The 16,754-nt window shown below is 38.3% G+C and overlaps 1 pseudogene; it reads right to left on the bottom strand.

The window, feature by feature from the left end:
- Positions 1-4,886: 4,886 nt before the first annotated feature.
- LOC133659668 (hemicentin-2-like) overlaps positions 4,887-16,754 on the bottom strand; it is a 29,874-nt pseudogene continuing 18,006 nt past the window's right edge.

Genomic DNA, 16,754 nt, shown 5'->3' with positions numbered 1-16,754 from the left:
TTCAGATTTCCTTCCGGCTGGGAAAACAACTACTACTGTAATCTGGAGAACACTGAACAAGTTAAGCCATAAACAGACGTTTCCTGCATTGTAGATGATGACACAATTTACAACCTGTGTACAGCAACAAGAAGAGGAACTAACTAAAGTGAAAATAATTTGTTTCTATCTATAAAAAAATATTCCCAAATTAAAAAAGAAAACTTTCAGGGTCAAACTTTTGCCATCATAGAACATTTAAATTGTGTCGGCAATGTTTTAGGTAGCATTTCATTACGTTTTAACTTTTTTCATTTACTTAATAAAATTAAGTAAACCGCTGACTACATTAATTTATTTATTTTTAAATATTATTAATGACTTGTCTACAAAGACATATTGTTCTGAGTAGCCAGGGTTAGGTTACATTCCTCCGGTTTGGGGCGACATCACATATTCCTACCGTTTTATGGAGGCATCACAGAGGAAAAAAAGGCATACAAGAAGCAAAACACTCGGGGAGTAAATTATTTTGATGCTCATTTATCTGAAATCTCAATAGATTTGCAAAAGTGCTGATATTGCATCTGATGTAAACATAGTTGAACCTTCTTGTGTGATTGTTGAGGCATAATTATCCTAAAAAAATAGTTTTTAAACTTGTCCTACTACGTTAGAAGGCGTGCACTTAATATAGACAAATCATGTCAGTCCGCCACAATCAAAAAGACAAATGATTAACTAATGCTCAAGTTGACTATGCAAACACAAGCCATTAGCGCGCCATTAGGGGACTTCATGTTCACTGTTGACCAGTTTGAGCATGATTGAGCCTGATGTTAGATTTGGATTTCTTCATTAGTATCAAATGGCTGAGGAGCTCGCCTCTTTGTCCTCTGCATGTGGATGTCGTAGGTAGGAAGGGAGGACGCCGCAGGAGTCTTGTTGTTCACTCAGATCTCTGCGTATTGTGAAGTGTTATTCTGGTCTACAAACTGGGCCGTCCTGCAGACCTCCTTTGTCATGTCCACATAGATCAACTCCTGCCCCACAAGTAAGAAAGGATTAATAAATAAATAGCTATGGACTTCGACGACTAATGCTGTAACTAGACAACCACAAAAATCTGCTCGCTGCACACTTCCTTCGTGGTTCAAAGTCCAACATACCAACAGCAAAGATTACAGACTAGACACTATAAATCATTAATCAAGGTTGCAAAGTGCTGAATTGCGTATTAAATCTTCTCACAACCTTACAATTCCTCTCATTTGTTTAAGTAGCTGTGAAAATCACCATCATTTTTTTGTTGCTATAGAAATGCAGTATTATCCATATAATCAAGGGAGTTACACACAAGTTTTAAAAAAGTGTTTGTCCATCAATTTGTTAGTTAGCAAGCTACTTCCTGGTTCCTGAAGGATGATGATGTGAATTGTAGATTGTCACTGAAGGCATCAAAACTATGGATGAACACATGTGGAATTATGTACTTAACAATAAAAGGTGAAACAACTGAAAACATGTTTTATATTCTATTTTCTTCAAAATAGCAACCCTTTGCTCTGATTACTGCTTTGCACACTATTGGCATTCTGGCATGTGAAGTGAAAACCTTTTCAGCTCATCGAGAGAATGCCAAGAGTGTGCAAAAAAAGTCATCAGCGCAAAGGGTGGCAATTTTTAAGAAACTAGAATATAAAACATATTTTCAGTTATTTCACCACAAGTACATAACTCCACATGTTTTCATTCATAGTTTTGATGCCTTCAGTGACAATCTACAATGTAAATACAGTATTTTTCGGACTATAAGTCGCAGTTTTTTTCATAGTTTAGCCGGGGGTGCGACTTATACTCAGGAGCGACTTATGTGTGAAATTATTAACACATTAGCGTAAAATATAAAATAATATTATTGATCTCATTCACGTAAGAGACTAGACGTATAAGATTTCATGGGATTTAGCGATTAGGAGTGACAGATTGTTTGGTAAACGTATAGCATGTTCTATATGTTATAGTTATTTGAATGACTCTTACCATAATATGTTACGTTAACATACCAGGCATGTTCTCAGTTGGTTTATGCCTCATATAACGTACACTTATTCAGCCTGTTGTTCACTATTCTTTATTTATTTTAAATTGCCTTTCAAATGTCTATTCTTGGTGTTGGGTTTTATCAAATAAATTTCCCCCAAAAATGCGACTTACACTCTAGTGTGACTTATATATGTTTTTTTCCTTCTTTATTATGCATTTTCGGCCCGTGTGACTTATACTCCGGAGCGACTTATAGTCTAACAAATACGGTAGTCATGAGAATACACAAAACGCATTGAATGAGAAGGTTTGTCCAAACTTTTGGCCTATACTGTACATCAATGTGTAGCTATTTATAGGTGCTACTCTCCCTGCATAAATGCAAACATTTACCTCATTCTTTATGTCTGCTTTGTTCTCCTGGCCTTCACGCCCTACAAATCACAAGGAAATAACTGTTAGTTCCTAAAAAAAAACAACACAAAAATTATAAGCGACGAAAAAATATACATAATACAGTATACCGTGCATCCGGAAAGTATTCACGGCGCTTCACTTTTTCCACATTTTGTTATGTTACAGTCTTATTCCAAAGTGCAATTTAAAAATGTGGTCCTTAAAATCCTACAGACATTACCCCATAATGACAAGGTGAAAATATCACATAAACATAGGTATTCACAGCCTTTGCTGAATACTTTGTTGATGTACCTTTGGCAGCAATTACAGCTGGGCACACCTATCTTTGGACAGTTTTGCCCATTTCTCTTAGCAGCACCTCTCAAACTCCATCAGGTTGGATGGGAAGCGTCGGTTTTCATCCCGGATGTCTCTATTATACTTTCCGGATGCACTGTTTGCCTTCATATAGCTCACTAGGCTCATTATATGTCGAAGGAGTTGAGATTCAAAGACCATAAAAGATCAAGTTTTTGGGTGTTATGATTGATGAAAATTTGTCATGGAAATCACATATTAATGATACAAAGGCTAAAGTATCTAAAACGATTTCCATTTTACACAAAGTGAAGGAATTGCTAAATCAAAAAGCATTGTATATTTTGTATAACTCGCTGATTGTTCCATATCTAACATATTGTATTGAAGTGTGGGGTCGAGCCTGTAAAACATTAAAATCCAATCTTTCTTTTGCAGAAACAAACCATAAGGATCGTACGTGGAAATGCATACAGGGAACCCACAAACCCAAAATTCAAACAGTTAAATGTATTAAACTTTAATGAACTAGTAGGGTATAATATCCTAAAAATCATGTACAAAGCACATGCAACAATTTTACCAAACAATATTCAAAACAGATTTGTAAAAAAAGAGAAAGTACCGGTAACAATAATCTGAAAGGAACTAAGACCTTTAATAAATCTAGATTTTGTACAGTCACAATGGAAATAAGTATTTCCATCAGAGGTGTTAGTTTATGGAACAAACTAGTGGAATAAAACAATGTAAATCTCTTTCTGTATTAAAACAAAATGTAAAATCATGACGATGAAAAGATACGATAAAATGAAAATATGGCTTCGTAGTTGCCAACATTGAAAGTCAATTGTTGCATTTGTGAAAATAAGGGGCAGATGTTATAAGTTTTTAACTTCTTTCTGCTCCTTTTAATTCACAATTTACTTCAATGTCATGTTGTTTTAGTTGTATTCTTGTTTGTTTATGAATGCAATAAATAGATAAAATAAACAGATGAACTGAACTTAACTGAACATAGAAAACACATGTTGTCTTGTCCTAAAAATGGCTATCAGACTTACCTGTTCTGGTGGAGGTGTTTCTGCTGGTGCGATTCTTTGACCGTTTCCTGTTTAAAAAAAAAGATTGCAACATAAATAATCCATTTGTGATTGTTGTAGAAATCTTGCGTTCAACTAAAGCAGTTGCTTTGTAACGTAGATACCATAAAAAACGTACCGTATTTTTCGGACTATAAATCGCAGTTTTTTCCATAGTTTGGCCGGGGGTGCGAGTTATACTCAGGAGCGACTTATGTGTGAAATTATTAACACATTACCGTAAAATATGAAATAATATTATTTAGCTCATTCACGTAAGAGACTAGACGTATAAGATTTCATGGGATTTAGCGATTAGGAGTGACAGATTGTTTGGTAAACGTATAGCATGTTTTATATGTTATAGTTATTTGAATGACTCTTACCATAGGCACGTTCTCAGTTGGTTATTTATGCGTCATATAACGTAAACTTATTCAGCCTGTTGTTCACTATTCTTTATTTATTTTAAATTGCCTTTCAAATGTGTTGGGTTTTATCAAATAAATTTCCCCCAAAAATGCGACTTATATATGTTTTTTTCCTTCTTTATTATGCATTTTCGGCAGGTGCGACTTATACTCCGGTGCGACTTATACTCCGAAAAATACGGTAGTTATTTTATTCACAATTATGACCCTGTAATCATGTTTATTTTCTCATATATAGGCCCTTGTCTCTCTTTTTAGACATTTTTTAAACGACACCTTTGCTTGACATGATGTGATACTTACTGTTTATTGTAAATGTAGTATCCTCCACCAGCAGCTGCTCCACAGATGACCGAACTTGCAAGTACGATTCCGGCTATGCAACCAGCCCCGCACGGAGATGTACTCTCCTCTGTTCAGGTACAATGACAGCAAATTAATCATCTCTCTTGCCATGTGGTTGAATCTGTTGGCTCCTTCAGTAACCTTCTTACCTATTACAGCCAGCATATGTACAGCAGATACATTTGTTCCAGTTATAATATTTGATGCATAGCAGAAATAGCTTTTACTGTCGGAAAAGTCAACGTTGTTTTTGACAAATATGGAGCTATTGTGTATCTCTGATTGATCATGAGAAATCCAGGTGTAGGTGGCAGATGGAACAGACGTAGCAGAGCAGGTTAACGTCAAAGTCTGCTTCACGTATATCTCCGTCGGTCCCGATATTTTGACAGACTCTGGCCCATCTGAAACAGAGAGTAATGTTAAGTTCTAGCAATGACAGCTGTTACACTGTTTGGACGTACTGTACTCTATAGAGCAGGCCAGGGCAATTATTTTGCCTTGGGGGGCCAACTTTGGAGAAAAAAATGTGTCTGGGGGCTGGTATATCTATTTTTAGAACACTAATACAAAACCTCCCAAAAAACGTTATGACCGCCTTAAAAAACGAAATGGAATTTTAATTTTTTTTACTGAATGAACATGAAAATAAAAAATGTGAGATTTATAATTATATATATTGTATAACAGGGGCAGCCCGGTGAAACAGGGGTTAGTGCATGTGCCTCCCAATACGAAGGTCCTGAGTAGTCCTGGGTTCAATCCCGGGCTCGGGATCTTTCTGTGTAGAGTTTGCATGTTCTCCCCGTGACTGCGTGGGTTCCCTCCGGGTACTCCGGCTTCCTCCCACCTCAAAAGACATACACCTAGAGATAGGTTGATTGGCAACACTAAATTGGCCCGAGTGTGTGAATGTTGTCTGTCTATCTGTGTTGGCCCTGTGATGAGGTGGCGACTTGTCCAGGGTGTACCCCGCCTACCGCCCGAATGCAGCTGAGATAGGCTCCAGCACCCCCCGCGACCCCAAAAGGGACAAGCGGTAGAGGATGGATGGATTTATAATATTAACTATGAAGGATAAAACACTGAATATTGACAACATATGAACGTCACACCCCCTCTTGATTGACATATTTTACGATCAAGTGAAACGCAACAAAAATGCAACAAACACAGCAAAATACGAACGCGAAGGGTAAAAAAACCCACCATCTGATACATTACTAAGCTTTAGAACTTTGTTGTAAAAATCTCCTTCTGGGTCTGTCCCTGACACCTGCATTTCAGGCTGGCCGCTCAGGAAACATTCTGTGGAAACGCTCCCCACCCACACTGCTTGGTGCCTCGTCTGAGCTGCTGTGACTTAGATTACCATAGTAACTAATTAGATTACCATAGTAACTAATTAGATTACCATAGTAACTAGTACATCATGCAAAAGCGCAGATTCCAACCATTGAAATACTTTGTATAGTTCAAGACTTTCGGCCATTTGAAAACATCCCTGCACATCATAATAGTGGCTACACTTTCCATCTTAAAGTTCTAAAAAAAATATTTGGGAATACCCGGCGGGCCAGATTGAAAAGCTTAACGGCCACATGCGTCTTAATTTGCCCTGGTCTGCTATAGAGGAATCTCTGAGGTCGCATGCAATCACACTTAGTTCATACTTACTAGAAAATAGTATTATTGCATGTCACAAAACAACAGTCGCATCAGCAGTTACCTACAGTTAACGACCATGTCGTATGTGGCGTCATCCATGCTGATAGGGTTGCTTATTTACAGGAATACGGGCCGCTGTCGGTTCTCCTCACAGCGCGGAAGGACAAGACTCTGTCTTTTTCGTGCAGTGCCATGTGGTCATCCAGGACCAGGGCTGAGCCACTCTTCATCCACTCTCTTGTGAAGACTGAGCCAGTGGCATCACAGGTAAGATTCACCGCCATCCCCTCAATCGGCTGACTTGTTGTCACCACGATTGATCCGCCCAAGATGTTCTCTGGATGAATATATTCATGCAATATTACATTTGCCAAGTTTGGATTTTATATTGACCTGTGATTGATGCTTTTGAATTTTGCCTAGCAACAAGGGCTAATCAGAACTATTCTGTTGCTCTATATTACAAGTCAAAAGTTTGAGCCACTTTTTAATAAGAAAGTGTCTCCAAACTTTTGAGTGTGGTTCTGAACAGTCTACTAAATAGTTAAATGTATTCAACTGAAGTTTTCCTGGTATGTACAGTAATTTACCTAAGTCTATAAGACTTACTTAGCACATTTATAGACAGGGGCTGCGATGTTTTGTGTCTTAAAGTTCTGCTGTTAAAGGCAAAACAGATGTAATTTCCACTCTGGTTCTCCTGAATGTTTATCAATGATAGGTTTGGTTCCATGTGCGATAGCTGCACTCCATTAAGAGCCCAGGAAAAGCCAGCAGGTGGTCTGGATTCAGCAGAGCAGGAAAGGACGATGTTTGATCCTTCGGCAAAGTATTGTTCCGGTGAAGATCCTTTAAGATGTACATCATCCGGACCAACTGAAAGATGAGATAGCACATTTGAAACATTACCATGTCCTCAATTACTCAAGGTATATGTTTGTTACTCACAGCTGACAAAAAGATTCTGTGGATCACTGGTGCCTCCGCTGACAGCATTGGACGTCCGACACGCGAACGCCGCCTGGTCATAACGGGTTACGCCAGCAATGGTGAGAGTGGCGTTTTCGTCAGTGAACTTAACTGTCGCTAGCCATGACCTCGGAGCTGCTGTTCAGCCAGACGAAAACGATGGACGTTCCAGACGAAGAGCAGGACAGACGGACCGTGCTGTTAAACTCCACCAGGTCGGTGTCGTTGACCAATAACATTACATTAGAGACTGGAACTGTGGGTGCAGAAAAAAAAAGGAAAAATGCTTAAAAGGGAACTGCACTTTTTTGGGAATTTTGCCCAGTGTTCACAACCATGAGAGACAAGACCTCACGTCTTTTTTTTTCTTTTTTTAGAATTTTAAAGATGCAAAACGCTTAAAAGATGCGGCCAATGGGAGTCACCATTGAACCCTTTAAAACCCTCCAGCAGCGTTTTAAATACACACTGCAAGTACAGTATATACAGTCGTGGTCAAAGGTTTACATACACTTGTGAAGGACATAATGTCATGACTGTCTTGAGTTTCCAATCATTTCTACAACTCTTATTTTTTTGTGATAGAGTGATTGGAGCACATACTTGGTGGTCGCAAAAAACATTCATGAAGTTTGGTTCTTTTATGAATTTATTATGAGTCTACTAAAAATGTGAGCAAATCTGCTGGGTCAAAAGTATATATACAGCAATGTTAATATTTGCTTACATGTCCCTTGGCAAGTTTCACTGCAATAAGGCACTTTTGGCAGTCATCCACAAGCTTCTGGTTGAATTTTTGACCACTCTTGACAAAATTGGTGCAGTTCAGCTACATTTGCTGGTTTTCTGACATGGACTTGTTTCTTCAGCATTGTCCACACGCTTAAGTCAGGACTTTGGGAAGGCCATTCTAAAACCTTCATTCTAGCCTGATTCAGCCATTTTTTTTAACCACTTTTGACGTGTGTTTGGGGTCATTGCCCTGTTGGAACACCCAACTGCGCCCAAGACCCAACTTCCGGGCTGATGATTTTAGGTTGTCCTGAAGAATTTGGAGGTAACCCTCTTTTTTCATTGTCCCATTTACTCTCTGTAAAGCACCAGTTCCATTGGCAGCAAAACTGTCTCATAGCATAATACTACCACCACCATGCTTGACAAATTAAAGGCCTCACCTTTTCTCCTCCAAACATATTGCTGGGTATTGTGGCCAAAAAACTCAATTTTTGTTTCATCTGACCACAGAACTTTCCTCCAGAAGGTCTTATCTTTGTCCATGTGATGTCAGATTATATACGACTGTATATAATGTAGAAACAGACACATTCATAACAATATGTAATATAATTTACTGTATTTTTTATCATTTTAATAAGTTTCAGGATTCATTTTCTGTTTCTATAGCAGCACAACAAAGTGTTTTTGTGTTGTAACTAATATTTTCTTGTGGCGTTTGCATTTATTTTGACCTTTCTCGACCACCGTAAGTGTCTGCCGTTTTTGTTTCGATGACGTCCCAGATTGTCAAACAGACTTGAAGTAGCAATAAAGTGGAAAAACAAGTTGACTTTATATGCTTAATTAGGTTTCATTGTATCCATTCAATCATATCCAAGTGTATTTACAATACGCAAAGTATGTGAAAATACCGTCAAAACATAGCCTGCCATTTTAGATATTCCGCTTCGACTATCTAATGTCCATAGATTCTACGGTACCATATGAACGTTTCTGCACTCTGACCATATTATCAGATCAGTCATACAGGAAATACGCAAAAATTGGAAAGAACTGTGCTGTTTATCACTCGCAATCCTTACAATAACACATACATTTGGCTTTTTTTATGCATTTCGAAATTGTAAATAGCTAACAATTGAGTCAACAGATCGAGGGTTTCTATTGTGCCAATTAAACCCTTTCTAAAAACATCCACAAACCGCCAACAAAACTCCATTTACATGTCGTGACCTGAAAATTAACCAAATATGAGCGATATTGTTACTATAAGCGCCAACACAGACGGACTATTTTAGCAGCGCATTGAGCTAATGCTAGCTTACGCGGCTGTATTGTTGACACACTGAGCCGGTGACGCTTCTGCTTTGTCTCAAACTTGCTAAGAGTAAACTCTAGGTTATAATTTATGCATCTCTCACCTGGTAGTAGACAAATGTGGCTATGGACCGAGAGGCTGGTCGACTTTGACATTCCCTGAGATGGTGAAATTGACGTAGTTTAACCCTTTGTAAGGATTGTGATTAATTCTTCATCTAAATGGGATTATGTGAGCTTCGCATTCGTCTGCATCCTAGCGAGAGTGGAAATATTAAATTAAGTATTTTATAATGATCTATTATGGTTAGTTTGTATGTTAAGCACCTAGCAATGCTGCTGATGCTATAGTGTTTCAATAAAACTGCACTCGGCTTCTAAAACGTATTACTTATCCTCTTTGTGTTCGGGCTCAAAAATATAAGGTTCTGAATCATAATTTTTCTCTAAGTAATCCTTGTTGCCTCTCAAAGTCTGCATGATTAGCATTGTTGTTGAAGAGGAAGGGATCTCTGGTTCTTAACGCTACGTCACAGATCCTGTTGCTGACTTGTTCATTTTCCCTCAAAATGGCTCGGGAATCTCTGAGAGATTGACACTGTTTTGATCATATCTATTTATTTGCAAACTTTAGAAGAATTTCGGTGTCATAAATAGATGATATCTTCAATATAGAGGTAACTTGTTGTTTTTTTCTTGGTACTTGAATGTTTAACGTCCTCATCATTACAAGTGCTAAACATCGTATGAAGTCTGCTGTTCTTAAATCCAATGTTTTCCTTTTTTATAGTATTGATAAAATCGATCGATACCTATCTTCCGGAAGGCAAACTTGCCAAGCACTGATGGATATAATTGAAATTTAGGAATATAAATTGATCTATCGATAGATATATCGATTAATAGTTATACCCCAACCATATAGATTTACTATCCCAGAAAGCCATTGTTCTTTTAATAACTAGTGATACTTGCCAACATTCAAGGATGATGGTAGTAGCATCATGGTCTAGGGCTGCATGTGTGCTTTCAGTACTGGGGAACTGTGTCACGAGGGGGGGTCCGCAGCTCGCTGCGGGGTTGTTCTTCCGATGCAAAAACGGCTCCGGACGACAGCGTGAAGGTGAGCTTGGATTTATTAAACATAAATCACTCAAACTATCACAAACACAAACAATAAAGCAAAAAGGCAAGCGTGCCTAAAACACAAAAGAAGCTGCTAGTTAGCAGAAGCTATGGCCTGGACTAGGAAAACTTACTTGGTCAGCAAGAGACATAAACTGGTGTGACAAAGACAATGCAGGCAGCACGAGTGATGAACAAAGGTAGACTTGAATAACAGTGACTTGATTGGTGAAAACAGGTGCGTGACTCAAAACGTAAAACAGGTGCGTGACGTGACAGGTGAAAACTAATGAGTAACCATGGAAACAAAACAAAACAAGGAAGTGAAACCAGGAACTAAGGAAGTCCAAAACTAACAGCATAACTAAACAAAACATGATCCGGACCACGGATCATGACAAACTGCGGTTCATTGAGGGCCCTGGGGGGCTGTATGAATTGCAACATGTAACAATCATACTTGATTTTATGATAAAATGCACACATTTGTGAAAACAAAAGCCCCCACATAATAGGGCGCCCTTTGCAGTTAAGTAAATGCTCCAGGGCACTATATAAGGATTGCAGTATGCAGTATAGTTTTAACACATTCATTTATATAATTCCTCACAACAGGGTGCAGTCAAAATGTAATTTGAAATAATCCTGCAGACTTTAATAATATGACAAAGTACGGTATGTTTTAAGTATTTCACCTTTACTACAGCATTCACTCAAGTGTATTAAAAATGCATTTGGTTTATACCAGGGGTCCCAAACTACTTCCATAACGTAAATGACCGCCATAACCACAACACCAGGGGGAGCTCCACTAACCACGTTAAACCCAGATTCCGATCTAACAAAGGTCTTAACTCATTCTCCTTCTATGCCACATCAATATGGAATGCACTCCCAACAGGTGTAAAAGAAAGGGCATCTCTATCCTCCTTCAAAACCGCACTAAAAGAACACCTCCAGGCAACTTCAACCCTAAACTAACACCCTCCCCCTTCCACATCCCACCTCCACGGATTGTAAATAATTAAATGTAAATAATCAAATGTAGATACTTATTCTTATGCTTTTTGATCTCTCTCTCTCTCTCTCTATGTCCACTACTTGCTGTACATATCCTACCAAGTCAGTCCTACACTGTTTCAATGTCCATTTCTCTGATGATGCAATTGTTGATGACTGAAGTGTTGATATCAACCAAACCTAACCCCCCCCCCTCCACATCCCACACCCCGGATTGTAAATAATTCAATGTATATACTCTGATGATTATCTTGTGTGACGACTGTATTATGATGATAGTATATATCTGTACCATGAATCAATTTAAGTGTACCCCGACTTAAACAAGTTGAAAAACTTATTCGGGTGTTACCATTTAGTGGTCAATTGTACGGAATATGTACTGTACTGTGCAATCTACTAATAAAAGTTTTAATCAATCAATCAATCAAAAACTCAAATTAACTTGGGGCCGCTGAAGGTAAAGCCCGATTGACACTGTGCTCCACAAAGTATTCTTCAGAATCACATATTGACTAAGCTATATTGACCTTAGGTCATTATAAATGTAAAATTGAATGTGAAAATCTTATATTTTGATACTGTTGAGTTCACAAAGAGGAACCTCAGCTTGCTTAAAGGAAGTTGCTCTTTGTGTTCCCCAATGTCTGTTTGTTGTATGATAATATTTGTGTTTGCATCTTTATGGGACTCCTTTTATGCTACTTTTGTGTTCGCCAGCCACAATAATGTGAATTTCACCTTATACCTTTGACATTTCAAACCATCCCAATTATTACTGACAAGAAACATTTGCTCACCAAGTGTCTGCAGTGTGGTGGATCCGGTGATTTGGTCCCCGCCACCTGTTATGATGCCAACTTTGTATTGTCCACTATCAGTCAGAGCCAGGTTCCTGAGCTCGAGAGACCCCGTCTCGATGAAGAGGGTGATCCTGCCTTCATACGCCGGTCCAGTTTTGTTTATGGTAGTGGATGTTATTATGGGGTTATCCACCCCGCCAACAGTAAAGGTCCAGGCCACGGACGTCCATGGTGGTGCTACTGTGGGAGACAGTATGGTATCGAAACACACTTTCTTTCCCACAGCTGAGACCAGAGACTCATTTGGCAACACGCCAAGTCCATCGGTTAAACCTGGGGAGAGACATTCTTGGAGTCACAATGCATGACTATGGGAGTAAAATATCATATTAGCCAAGTTGAAAGTTTAAAATCATTGCTTAATGAGTGAATGTTTGTCCAAATATGCCTGCGTCCCATCCATAACTTTATGGTGCACCTATAGGATTTATAGTTTAAGTTTATTTCGAACATGCATCCAATTACAATATAATAAATTACATTTTCTTCTTTTTCTCATCACATGTTTGAAAAGGAGTGGGAAGAAGCAGAGCTTATTTGAGCATACCTCTTTTCCATTTCATAGCAATTACTAACACATTTGTTCACTTCCTGTTCCCCATTTATACACAACTTACTCCACAGATAATACATAATAAACTTCTCGTAAATAATTAAATACATTGAAAATCACATAATGAGATGAATAAGATCCTTATTTTACAATAGTTTTAAAATGTTTTTCATAATTTTTCTTCTTTGTTCTTTGTAAGCACTTTGAGTTTGAACAGTTTCTTAAAATGGATCATTTTAGTATATTGTTTGACTTCTTTGCTTAATCCATTTCATAATTTAGTTCCACATCTTCATATACTAAAGGTTTTAAGTGCTGCACATGCATACAGATGTTTTAAATTAGATTTTTCTCGAAGGTAATATTTCTCTCATGTTGAGAAGAAATGCTGTACATTGTTGGGGAGCAGATTATTGTTTGCTTTGTACATAAATGTAGCTGTTTGAAATTTTTTGACTCAATAAATTAAGGGTGATTGTTCTTGATAACCAACAGTAAGTATTATTCTAACTGATCTCTTTTGTAACACGATTAGTGAATTAAGTGTACTATTGTAGTTATTTCTACAAAATAACTCAGATATGGTAACACTAGCGAGGGCTAGAGAATATGGAGTGATTTTTGGTGCAGAACATACTTTGCTTATTTCTTGCCACCTTATGTTCTATATTCTTATGATTTCCAGTTCATTTTATCATAAATTATTATTATTATTATTACAAATTTGGTTTCTTTTACCCTTTTAATGTCTACCCCGCCTATTTGTATTTGACTTTTTCTTCTGTTGTTACCGAATAGCATTATTTTAGTTGTACTGAGATTCAAAGATAGTCTGAATTTGTCAAACCATCTTTTTAATTTGTTATTTGTATTAGTTTGTGTTTTCTCTCCTGAAAAAACACAGTTGTGTCATCTGCAAATAATACTAACTTGAAGTCTTTTGTAACTTTACAAATTTGTTGAAATAGAGATTAAACAATTTGGTCCCAGTATTGATCCCTGGGGTACGCCACAAGATACAGCATATTAAGCATTGTAGACGTATGTTCGCCTAGCTTCACATATTGCTTTCTTCTGGTTAAGTGCCTTCTTACCCAGTAAAAGACCAGCCCTCTGATGTCACACTGTTCTAGGTTGTTAATTAATATATGACTACTTGTGTCAAATGCTTTTGTTGTTTACCATCTATTGCAGTGGTTCTTAAAGGCCTGCTGAAATGATTTTTTTTTAATTTAAACGGAGATAGCAGATCCATTCTATGTGTCATACTTAATCATTTCGCGATACTGCCATATTTTTGCTGAAAGGATTTAGTATAGAACAACGACGATAAAGTTCGCAACTTTTGGTCTCTGATAAAAAAAAGCCTTGCCCCTACCGGAAGTAGCGTGACGTAGTCAGTTGTTCGCCTCCTCATATTTTTCTATTGTTTTCAACGCAGCTAGAGCGATTCGGACAGAGAAAGCGACGATTACCCCCTTAATTTGAGCGAGGATGAAAGATTCGTGGATGAGGAACATTAGAGTGACGGACTAGAATGCAGTGAAAGACATATCTTTTTTCGTTCTGACCGTAACTTAGGTACAAGCTGGCTCATTGGATTCCACACTCTCTCCTTTTTCTATTGTGGATCACGGATTTGTATTTTAAACCACCTCGGATACTATATCCTCTTAAAAATGAGAACGCGAAATGGACATTCACAGTGACTTTTATCTCCACGACAATACATCGGCGAAGCTCTTTAGCTACTGAGCTAACGTGATAGCATCTGGCTCAAATGCAGATAGACAAAATAAATAAATCCCTGACTGGAAAGATAGACAGAAGATCAACAATACTATTCAACCATGTACATGTAACTACACGGTTAATAATTCTCAGCCTGGCAAAGCTTAACAATGCTGTTGCTAACGACGCTGAAGCTAACTTAGCAACCGGACCTCACAGAGCTATGATAAAAACATTAGCGCTCCACCTACGCCAGCCAGCCCTCATCTGCTCATCAACACCCGTGCTCACCTGCGTTCCAGCGATCGACGGCGCGACGAAGGACTTCACCCGATCACAGATGCGGTTGGCGGCTAGCATTGGCTAGCGCGTGCGTCTGCTATCCAAGTAAGTCCTCCTTGTTGTGTTGCTGCAGCCAGCCGCTAATACACCGATCCCACCTACAACTTTCTTCTTTGCAGCCTCCATTGTTCATTAAACAAATTGCAAAAGATTCACCAACACGGATGTCCAGAATACTGTGGAGTTATGAAATGAAAACAGAGCTTTTTGTATTGGCTTCTATGGGCTACCGATACTCCTGTTTCACTGGCTACGTCACGCGCATACGTCATCATCCAAAGGTGTTTTCAACCGGAAGTTTAGAGGGAAATTTAAAATTGCACTTTATAAGTTAACCCGGCTGTATTGGCAGGTGTTGCAATGTTAAGATTTAATCATTGATATATAAACTATCAGACTGCGTGGTCGGTAGTAGTGGGTTTCAGTAGGCCTTTAACCTTGTTGGAGGTACCGAACCCCACCGGTTTCATATGCGCATTCACCGAACCCTTCTTTAGTGAAAAATAAAATGGTTATTTTTTTCAAATTCAAGAAAAAGTCATATGTTTTTTTAACTGGTGCACGAAATGAACCGTGCATGAACATCACATTGTTCAAAGAACAAAACCAACGCAGTGCATGAACTCACAACAAATTACACACCTTACACACATTACCATGAATTGATTAACGTGGATCCCGACTTAAACAAGTTGAAAAACTTATTCGGGTGTTACCATTTAGTGGTCAATTGTACGGAATATGTACTGTACTGTGTAAACTGTACTGTTTCATATAATGTATTCTCTTCCTTTGCAATCTACTAGTAAAAGTTTAAATCGATCAATGAAGAAACCTGCAAATTAGATGGAAAATTAGAGGGAACATTGTTTGGGGGTACCCATAATACGCTGACAGGGAGAAGTTTTTATTTACACAATAAGTCGGATGTGTCTTTACCTCCGTGGCGGAGGCTCCGCCGAACCCCTGAGGCCGACTCACCGAATCCCTAGGGTTCGATCGAACCCAGGTTAAGAACCACTGATCTATTGTGTTCGTAATCTCTTCTGTTATTTCAATTTTAGCCATCGATGTTAAGATGTTGGCTTTGTATCCGTAGTGGTTTTCCATGGGTGTTCCACTTGTATTTAGGAATTTGTCCAATCTGTTAAATAGTTTTTCAATAATTTTAAAACCTTGTGGAAGTAAGGAACCAGATCTGTAGTTTGTAAACTGGGTTTTTGCACATTGACAGTGAGTAATAAATGTGATAGCTTGCTCTGTAAGAAAATACTTGAATACAAATCAGACAGTAAGCGTAGAATCAAGGTAATGTGTTGCAACCTATTACAATAACATTAAATCACTGTTATAAAGTGTGATGATTATTATGTTTAGTGTAAGCATAATAAACCGGAGCTTAAATATTGAGCATCCTTACCTGTACAAACTAAGGAGACAATGCAAAACACTGCTAATACGTCCATATGTAATCTTCCTGAAAACTATGCAGCTAAATTTTAATCTCTCATGCTTCAGGTATCCTGATGAATGTCCTGAACCAACAGCTGTTACTGAGCATGGTCATGTCCAGGAAGCAGAAGAAGACTCCCAACCTGTTCCTTGTGCCACAATATATTTTTTTCTGGCATGGCAATGACGGACGTTGCAGGAAATATCTTTGTGACAAATGCTGCAGAGGAACGCCCTCTTGTGTTTGTCTTCATCCAAAGATACTGATAGGGATCATGTATCTCTTGAGTAAGTCTTTTTTGGTTGTTTTCCATCAATCGATTTTTTACTGCTTGTACCTGCCTGGGTCGTGTGGAGGCTTCGAGCCTATCCCAGC

The sequence above is a fragment of the Entelurus aequoreus genome, linkage group LG11, assembly GCF_033978785.1.
Source record: "Entelurus aequoreus isolate RoL-2023_Sb linkage group LG11, RoL_Eaeq_v1.1, whole genome shotgun sequence".
Taxonomy (NCBI): Eukaryota; Metazoa; Chordata; class Actinopteri; order Syngnathiformes; family Syngnathidae; genus Entelurus; species Entelurus aequoreus.
This window is presented reverse-complemented; position numbering and strand designations above follow the sequence as displayed.